The sequence below is a fragment of the Limulus polyphemus genome, unplaced genomic scaffold (assembly GCF_000517525.1).
Source record: "Limulus polyphemus unplaced genomic scaffold, Limulus_polyphemus-2.1.2 Scaffold137, whole genome shotgun sequence".
Taxonomy (NCBI): domain Eukaryota; kingdom Metazoa; phylum Arthropoda; class Merostomata; order Xiphosura; family Limulidae; genus Limulus; species Limulus polyphemus.
Genome location: NW_013665747.1, coordinates 853,566 through 862,694, shown reverse-complemented (window position 1 = coordinate 862,694; position 9,129 = coordinate 853,566). Strand labels below are relative to the sequence as shown.

General features: G+C 33.5%; 1 long non-coding RNA gene across 1 annotated transcript in view; it reads right to left on the bottom strand.

The window, feature by feature from the left end:
• Positions 1 to 4,371: 4,371 nt before the first annotated feature.
• LOC111083238 overlaps positions 4,372 to 9,129 on the bottom strand; it is a 19,405-nt gene continuing 14,647 nt past the window's right edge. The window contains exon 2 of the long non-coding RNA XR_002608893.1: positions 4,372 to 4,621. This is a non-coding gene — a long non-coding RNA (uncharacterized LOC111083238). The remainder of the gene's footprint in view (positions 4,622 to 9,129) is intronic.

Sequence of the window (9,129 nt, the reverse complement as noted above, 5' to 3'; positions counted from 1 at the left end):
GTCATTATTATTCTCCTAGTCTATCGTTTTAATGATGTTGACTAGCTGCCTCTCTTCTAGTCTATCGTTTTAATGATGTTGACTAGCTGCCTCTCTTCTAGTCTATCCTTTCAAAGTTATGTGCGACTAAATTTAAAAAAAAAGAAAAAAATGATTTCATATTTTATTTATTGTAAATATATCTATCTTCTAAATATATAAGAATAGAACAACGTATAGTATTAACACTTTGCTACCTGGTGTTCCTGTAATAAACAGTAACATTGTAAAATTCTCTAAAATGTGATGCGACTGTGACATTTTTAGGTATTATACCCTCTCGGGAGTCTCTAATACAAATATAATTGTACCGTTGAACAACAAAAAAGGTCATTGCTATGGTATGGTAATTTACAATTTTTCATTACTTTGATTTATTTTACAAAATAGTATACTTGTTTATAACTTTTGCGTTCATTTTACTGTGAAAATGGCGAGTAGCTTGTTCTTGCGCGCGCGCTCGCGTGTGTGTAATCCACAAAACTTTTGCGCTCTGGGTATGACATCATTAAGTAAGTATAAAGCACTGTTCAGGTCAAAGTCCTGAAAGCAATTCGCATTAAATTCTATACAAACATGTATCAACTTGAAAGATGTAGATCTCCTTGTAAACAATACAAATAATCTTAAACTTGTTTACTGTCAAATATACAAAGTATAATATTTATTGTTGCAACGTGTATATCCGATAACAAACAAGTTTTTACATAATAGGGTTCTTCCTTTAATTAGTTAATATAAATAAGAGTCACCGCCATTTAACCCACTGTTCAGAAACAACCGGTTTCAAATGGTATGTTGATGTATCTATATAAATATAATAATACTGTCTGTGTTCTGTTGTATGTCTATGTAACTACTTCGCAGAGTGTGGATGAATCTTCACCAAAATTGGTATGGAGGTTCAATAGGTCCATGCGGGGATACATACAACTTTTCAGTTTTACTTCGCCCGCTGTAGGTGGATCTTCACCAGATTTTTATACCCTTAGCATGTTGATTACAATCGCTGAATTTAAATATGTTATAAATGACATCAGTAACCCGGGGCAATATTATCACGTGCATGAAAATAAACATATTTTAACTGTAAGTTCAATCATTAATCTTCAATAGAAATCCCTCTAAAATATCAGTTTTTACAGCAAAATATATCTCACGAAATTTATCCTTGCGCACAAGGATAATCTATTATTAATTTCACATTTTAAGATTAAGAGTCGAAATCAACCACATTTTTTTACTATTTTTAGTTTAGATAAGGTAAAACTGTTAAATTCAACAACTTTGTTTCATTATTTTCCTAGCATTTCCTATAGTAAAGACACTGTTTCATATTCTGTGTTTACGCTTTCAAAATACTTTGTAGAGTCAATAATGAAAAGTAGGTAATTTGTGTCATTTGTTTAACTTAGGCATTTCTTTGTCATTTTATGTATCTTATCATAATATTTTTGGAGTGCCAAAGAGGGTATATGTATTTAGGCTTTTTTCATGAATTAAAAACTGTACGAGATAGTTCATAAAATATTATTATTAAACATTCGACATACTACTGCAATATGTTTCATTAACCACAATGAGAAAATGTGTTTTGGTGTTGTGTGAACAGCCATAGGCAGAAATAAAACAATCCTTAATCACAATGAGAACATTGTTTGGTGTTGTGTGAACAGTCATAGGCACGAATGATTGTTTGTTTTTGAATTTCGCGCAAAGCTACACGAGGGCTATCTGTCCCTAATTTAGTAGTGTAAGACTAGAGGGAAGGCTAGCTAGTCATCACCACCCACCGCCAAACTCTTGGGCTACTCTTTTACCAACGAATAGGGATTGACCGTCACATAATAACGCCCCAACGGCTGGAAGGGCGAACATGTTTGGTGGGACGGGGTTTCGAACCCGCGACTCTCAGATTACGAGTCGAGTGCCTTAACCACCTGGCCATGCCGGGCCAGGCACGAATGAAACACCACAAGCGTTTTTAAATCAGTTTTTCAATTTGAAGGTTGTGCCAATTTTCAAAACTGAAGTAAGTAATTTTATTCCTTATAGGCTTTTCTACCTAGTAAACACTAAAACACCGACAGAAGCATTTTCTGTTATTCGTATTTTACATATAGCTTAATTTTAATCATGTTAACAACCTTAAAATTATATATAAACTTTTTTTTCTGGGAAATGTTTTTCTCAGCTTGCTGAATGTTTACGTATAATGTGAGCTGGATAGAGGTATCGAAGAACAAATCAGTTCAGACTTGAAACATTCTTTTATATAAAAATAAAACACGCTATGTTAAGAAAACGTAAAAAAAGTCAGTACGATTTTTTTTGTTGATTTACATTACATAAAAGAAACTCAACCCAATCTCATTAAAATATGCTTAACATACCCTATTAGTTTATTAATTTACTGCTTGTTAGATTCAGGTCTTCACTCGAGTCGACTTTATTTAGATGGCGTTAGATTGAACGCACCAGTTACTCATTTGTTTCCTTACATTACGCTATATTTAGGTTATTTGTTGTAAGTTCATTTAATTGCAATTATTTAATTAACCTTGTCACCGTTTCCTACTCACTTGCATCACGCCTAACAACCAGTAAAAGTATGATATTTAACTATTTATTCACTCTGCGTTAAATTTCAACTTCCAATTTATTGCGCTACTTGGCATCGCCGTCTGTGTACGTGTACCCACTTGCATACTCACAAAATGAAACCTGGAATATACAGTAGAGGATGGATTGACAAGTGAAGTGTATATCTAATTATTTTTTAAAGTTCAGTATAGAGTTTTATTGTATCATAATTTTAGTATCTTCTAAGAACTCGCACCTTAGGGAATTATGTTCATGATACTGCCAAGAACGTGTATTTTTTTTCTTTATATATATTTTTACATTACACTGAACTTAACAAAATCAAATACAACTTTTCTATTCAACTAACTTGTGCTTAGATTAGCCCACCTCATTCTTTTCTTGTTCTTTTTTATATGGTTAATATACAACATTAAAATCATAATTGAGTTTCTTTCAAAAGAAGAAGAAAATGATATATATTATAAGATTTGCATTCCAAATAATTGACTTAAAGTTGATTTGTGTAGCACTGTACAATAATTTTATTCTATTTTAATAAGTACTACTAATAAATTCTGTTTTTTTTTCGTTTTAATCGAGCAATATGGTTACGGCAGTACTTTAAAATAGTTTGACATTCTAATGATAGGAAGATTTTCATCCATCTACACGAGCGGATCACCCTTGGTGTTCTAAGTTTCCCTTAAAATCAACAGATAAGCTATAAGATAACAATGGCAAGAGTTTCATAACTCAAAATGGAAGCACTGAATATTATCACACAGACTGGTCATACATGGAGGCCACTGAATGATCAACAGAAAACTTCACGAAACGATCACAGGAGCTTCGGCAACATTTTTTAAAGTGTCGTGTCAATTAATGTTACTCAAATGAATTATTGACAAGAAAATAATCAAATTTAGGATGGTAAATATGATCGTTCACGATATCTTGAAGATGACCCTAAATGATGTTTCGAAAGTGGTATATATCGTAAAAGAATATTTAAAATTATGATAGCTTAATATAATTTCAAGTGATTTTTTATAACATTAAATTTTGTAACAGTATTATGAAATTTTCTGTCTTTTTTTGAAACACCGAGATTTCTTTCGTTTTACTGTAGTTAAAATTGTTTTTATGCATGTGTGGGACATGAACAAAAGGAAGGAACAAAAAAGAAAAAAATCGGAAAACTTAAGCAGTTGTATATTTGTCACATTTTTTTTTACTATTCATTGTTTAAGCATTGCTGTACAATGTTTTAACAAATGTTTAAATAACTCTATCCAATTATGCCCAGTGTCGGCTAACAATACGAAGAATTAAATTGTGGCGATATGCTACAAGTTTTTCAAATACCTATAGAATGATAGGTTTCTTTTTTGTGAGTGTAGAACACTTAAATACACCATTTCGATTAAATACATTTTTTTATGAGTCGTGTGTAGCTCCAAAAATGCAAGATCAGCGTTATATTTAATGATAGGTTGAATAATCCAATCCAAGTTCGTATTTGACTTTATTCCTCAAATCAAACAAAAGTATTTTTGGGACGTCTTAAAAATTATATAAAAAACTATCTTCGTAACTCACTGTTTTTTTTAACCAGATACTTGAACATTACAATTACCAGCGATTATTCTCTACTAGACACGTGTATGAACTTGAAATACTTAAAATTGTAAATCGAATCTCTTGAAAAGCAAATGGCTACGACACTAACACGTAGGGAAGAAAAAGTTGTCTTAGAATCATGTTTTAATTACTAGGAGGTAACGGGCAGATTTACACCACTACAGATTTCGAAACATGAATTTTCTGAATTAACGAACCAAAATACCAAAAGTTTAGTTGAAAACATGAGGCCCAGAAAAAAATAATGCTGTAATAAATTAAACTTTCCGTCCAGGTGGTGAGTGACTATGCTTTGACCTGTTTAACGATGCTTGAAACACAGACCAAGGTCCGACCAATTTGTAATATATAAAACCTGCAAGTGCAAGAAAATACAGTTAGTGGGTATGGAAGATACGCTAGTGAATAAATGTAAAACAAAGTCTGAACGAATAACACTTTTGGACAATGATTATATTGTGAATCAATTATACGTGACAGGAAAATTTAATAGTCTTCAAATTGTTATTCATTGTGAGTTCATATTAAATGAAATAGTTAACATTAAAGATATTGCATTTAAATACAGTTATCTTATAGAATACAAAATTATTCATTAGAGCTGATGAAAAGTAATAAAATAGCATTACTATGGCAGGTGGGCCATGAACGATACATTTTTCACTAATCTCTTGTAAAACGTTCATTTGTCAAACATAAGTTTATACTTAATTATAAATATAAATAACTACGTCGATTTCCTTTTTACGGTTTTGGACAAAATGTTTGCACACTGTTCTGTATTGATGTTATAGTCAACATGCAAGGAGTAGTTAATGAGTAAATGCCTGAGTAGTAACAGAGAAGGTAGCGTATGATCGGACGAGTTGTTATTCTGGTCTGTGTAAGTTGTTTTGAGGATTTGTTTATCAAACACACATGCACACCTGTTCTGTATATAAGGGTGTGCTTTTGGTATAATATTTTTCGAAACAGATCAATGCTTTGTTCAAACAATTTCTCTGAGATACTTGGTGTAGAGTCATGCCTCGTCACGCGCCAGAAACTGTAGTGCGTCCAATTGTTAGACTGTCCAGAAATGGTAAGAAGCATTGCCAGAACAGTGGAGAATCCCCAGTGTACTGTATCCAGTCGTCGGACTGCAGAAGACGTTGTTCCAGGAAAGTCTACTGGTAGACGCCGAAAAAACTACTACCCCGAGATGACCGTGTTTTGATCAGGTTAACACGTCAAGGTCGAAAGAAGTCTTGCAACAGGAATTGAATGAACACATTCATTCCAAGGTATCCAGAATAACAGTGAATAACAGACTCATCAAACAAGGTTATATTGCAAGAAGAGCTATCTACAAATATATATTAACCAAAATTCACCACCGTCACCGTATTACGTGGCAAGACAGTATGCCAACTTACAGTTAAGACTCTAGCGGCATATAATCTTTTCAGATGAGTCCTGTTTCTAGCTTGTTAAAGTTGATGGTAGGATTCGTCGTTTGCCTGGAAACACACAGAAAGTGGTGCAGTACATTTTTGGGCAGCTATTCATCATAGTGGAAAAACTGCTCTTCATATCTGCCAGGAAAACGTCAATGGCGCCTCCGACAGGCATCACATGGAGACGACATTTCTGTCATATGCTAGGGCAAGGTTTGGCAATAACTTTGTGTTCCAGGATGGCAATGCCGCTACCCAAAGTTCGCGTATGGTAAGGAATTATCTCGACTAGGAAGGCGTTAAAATATTGCCATGGCCAGCAAAGTCTTCATATTGTAATCCCATTGAGAACTGTTGGACAGAACTGAGTAGGAAAATTGCTAGTGACAAATTGGGATTAAATCACGCTGTGTTACATCAATAACCTCATTGACAGTATGCCATGTCGCCATGAGGAGATTATTGGAGTATGAGGAGGGCCAATCAAGTACTAAATGTTTAATATGAACTGATATAAGGTTACAGACGTTATTTATAATAATTTGGTGTTACATTTTGTCATTATATATGTTTTGTTGTGATAGGTGAAATGCTGAATCACACATCATTCTACAGGTGTTTAATAAAATTGTTTGTTCTTCTAATAAATCGTTCGTGATGTTCATAGAACCTGTCTTATTATACAAATTACAAATATAGATGTTTAATATAATATGTATTTCTCAATTTGACAGCGCTAAGTGTATTTCTATTCCATTTTAATAATAATGATCTTATTTGTCGCAAAATATGCAAGCATATGGGCCAAGACTGTATTTATGAAACGATAAAGCAACAAAGTATCCTCCATATTAAAATAAAAATGAGTCTTATAGGATTAATTTCGATATAATTTTGACCTGTATTAATATATATCCATAACACTTTGAGAGGCCGAAACATTGGTTGGCTAATATCCAGTCTTAGCATTCGATTCCATATTATAACCTTAGTCCAGAAATTATTGGTCAACAAATGCCTATCGTTTCAGAGCGGATAACGTACGCACTCCTGTATATTTATTTTTATATATAATTTATATTTATCCCCTTTAAGGAGTGTTATTTTGTTTTTATATCTAATGATGCTTTAGTTTTCTTACAACTGGCACAGCGGAATGTCTGCGAACTTAAAATGCTAGAAACCGAGTTTCAATACCCGTGGTGGGCAGAATACAGATATCCCATTGTGTAGCTTTATGCCTAACTTCAAACAAAACAAATCTTATAATAGCTCAAGAAATATTTATTAGAATTAAGAGTCAACCCTGAATAAGTAGTATAATAGGCAAAGATGAGCTCCACTGACTTGAAGACTGATCACAAGAAAGAACTTTGTAGCTAAATAACTAGTTTGTTTTTAAATTCATGATGAAATAACAAATGGACTGTACTAAAATTCAGTTTGAGGAGTATATGGGTTGAACACAGACATTCTTGAGTTGAAACTAGACATTCGCAGCTTGAGAAAGTAAACATTGTTCATTTACAAGACTAGTGTTGTATTGTACAGTAGGAAACTATTAGATACTTTATCGTAGCGATGAATTAGTATATGAACTCAAATAGGTACCCCAAAGAAACAGCCCATACAAATTAGAGAAAATTTTAAGTTGCGTAATGTATTATTTTTACAGACAATTATTCACTGTAATTATGTTTGATAAATCAGAAAATAGACGAAAAACTTTTTCCATTTGTGTTGTGAATTAATTTATTACATTAATGACCTATAGTATTCAGACAATTTTGGCGACGTAGAAATATTATCCTTAGGGGTTGTGAAAAAAAGAACGAATGACATTTATGACTCGCAGGCCCATGTGGAGAAAACACGTTTAGATAAAGAGTAATTTCACTGGAATGTTTATATATATATATTGCTTTTTATATAGCATAGAACAGTATTGGATAAAAAATAAAGTTTATAATTTCATACTAAGAAATAACCTTTTCATTTAGTAAACACACACAGAGTAAAAACAACTTTTAACCTTCTTGTACTGAGCTATGTATCACTGGAAGCAAAATGGTTTATTGATCGATGTTACAAACTGACATAAGGAGGACAGATTTCTACGGATTACCGTTTATGTTTATTTACTTTTCGTCAGTCATGACGTCATTTAGTGATGATGTAACTACCCCAACTCGCGTTACCATAGAAGACTCATTCTACTTTCAGAATCATGTCGTTAAGTTTAGGTTTAGATTTTGTGCAGGTCTTACGTGTCACCAAGCATTTCGTTTTCTACGAACTTCAAAACCCACTATGTGAAGTTAGTTTAAATGTTTAATGACTAATATGTTTATCTTCTATAAAGAATGTTGTTCCGGTTCACCAGTATGAATCTGTATTTTTCCAAAGATTATAAGTAAGATTGGTCTCAGACTTATCATATATAGTCCTCTCTCCCCCCTCCAGTGACCTGGTATGGCCAGGTGGTACGGCGCTCGAATCGCAATCTGAGGGTCGAATCCCCGTCACACCAAACCTGCTCTCCCTTCCAGCCGTGGGGGGCGTTATAATGTGACGATCAATCCCGCTATTTGCAGTGTAAGACTAGAGGGAAGGCAGCTAGTCATCACCACCCACCGCCAACTCTTGGGCTACTCTTTTACCAACGAATAGTGGGATTGACCGTCACATTATAACGCCCCCACGGCTGAAAGAGCGTGCATGTTTGGTGGGACGGGGAACCGAACACTTTATAAGTGGCATTGGTCATATGTTTGAATATGTATGTTATATTTGATGGACGTATTTTATTTTTACAGATCTACTTTGTCCAATTAATACAATTATAATTTTAAAAAAATCAAAATACGACACCAGGGACTTTTCAAGAACTAGCACTAGTATTAGCAGTTAACTTTTTATTATTTTTGATAAATTCCAAGTATATCAACTTTTCTTGGTTACTAATTCAAATATTTTTCGATATATGTTAATGTAATATACATATTCATAAATTGGTGAGAACGATACAAAATATCTAAAATAACAGATTTGTTTGAAGTTAAGCAAAGAGCTACACAGTGGGCTACATGTGCTCTGCCCACTACGGGTATCGAAACCCGTTTTCCAGCGTTGTAAGTCCGCAGACATGCCGCTGTGCCACTGGGGGGCAAAGTAAAAGAAGCAACAGGAGATTCAAAAAGTAATTATTTATCTTTCATTAGTTTATATAAATCTGTCAAGCATAGATAATACTACTAGCCTTTTCGGTAAGTCAGTGTTTAACATTACAAGTTAAACTTACAATCCTACTTAAGCTTGTATTTGTGATTTTATTCGCGGATTGGCCGTGTCGTAGAGATGCGGGTTTCGAAACTGGACAGGAGCTTGAAAAAAAAAAAAAAAAAAAATCTTTCTCCCATCATCTGTA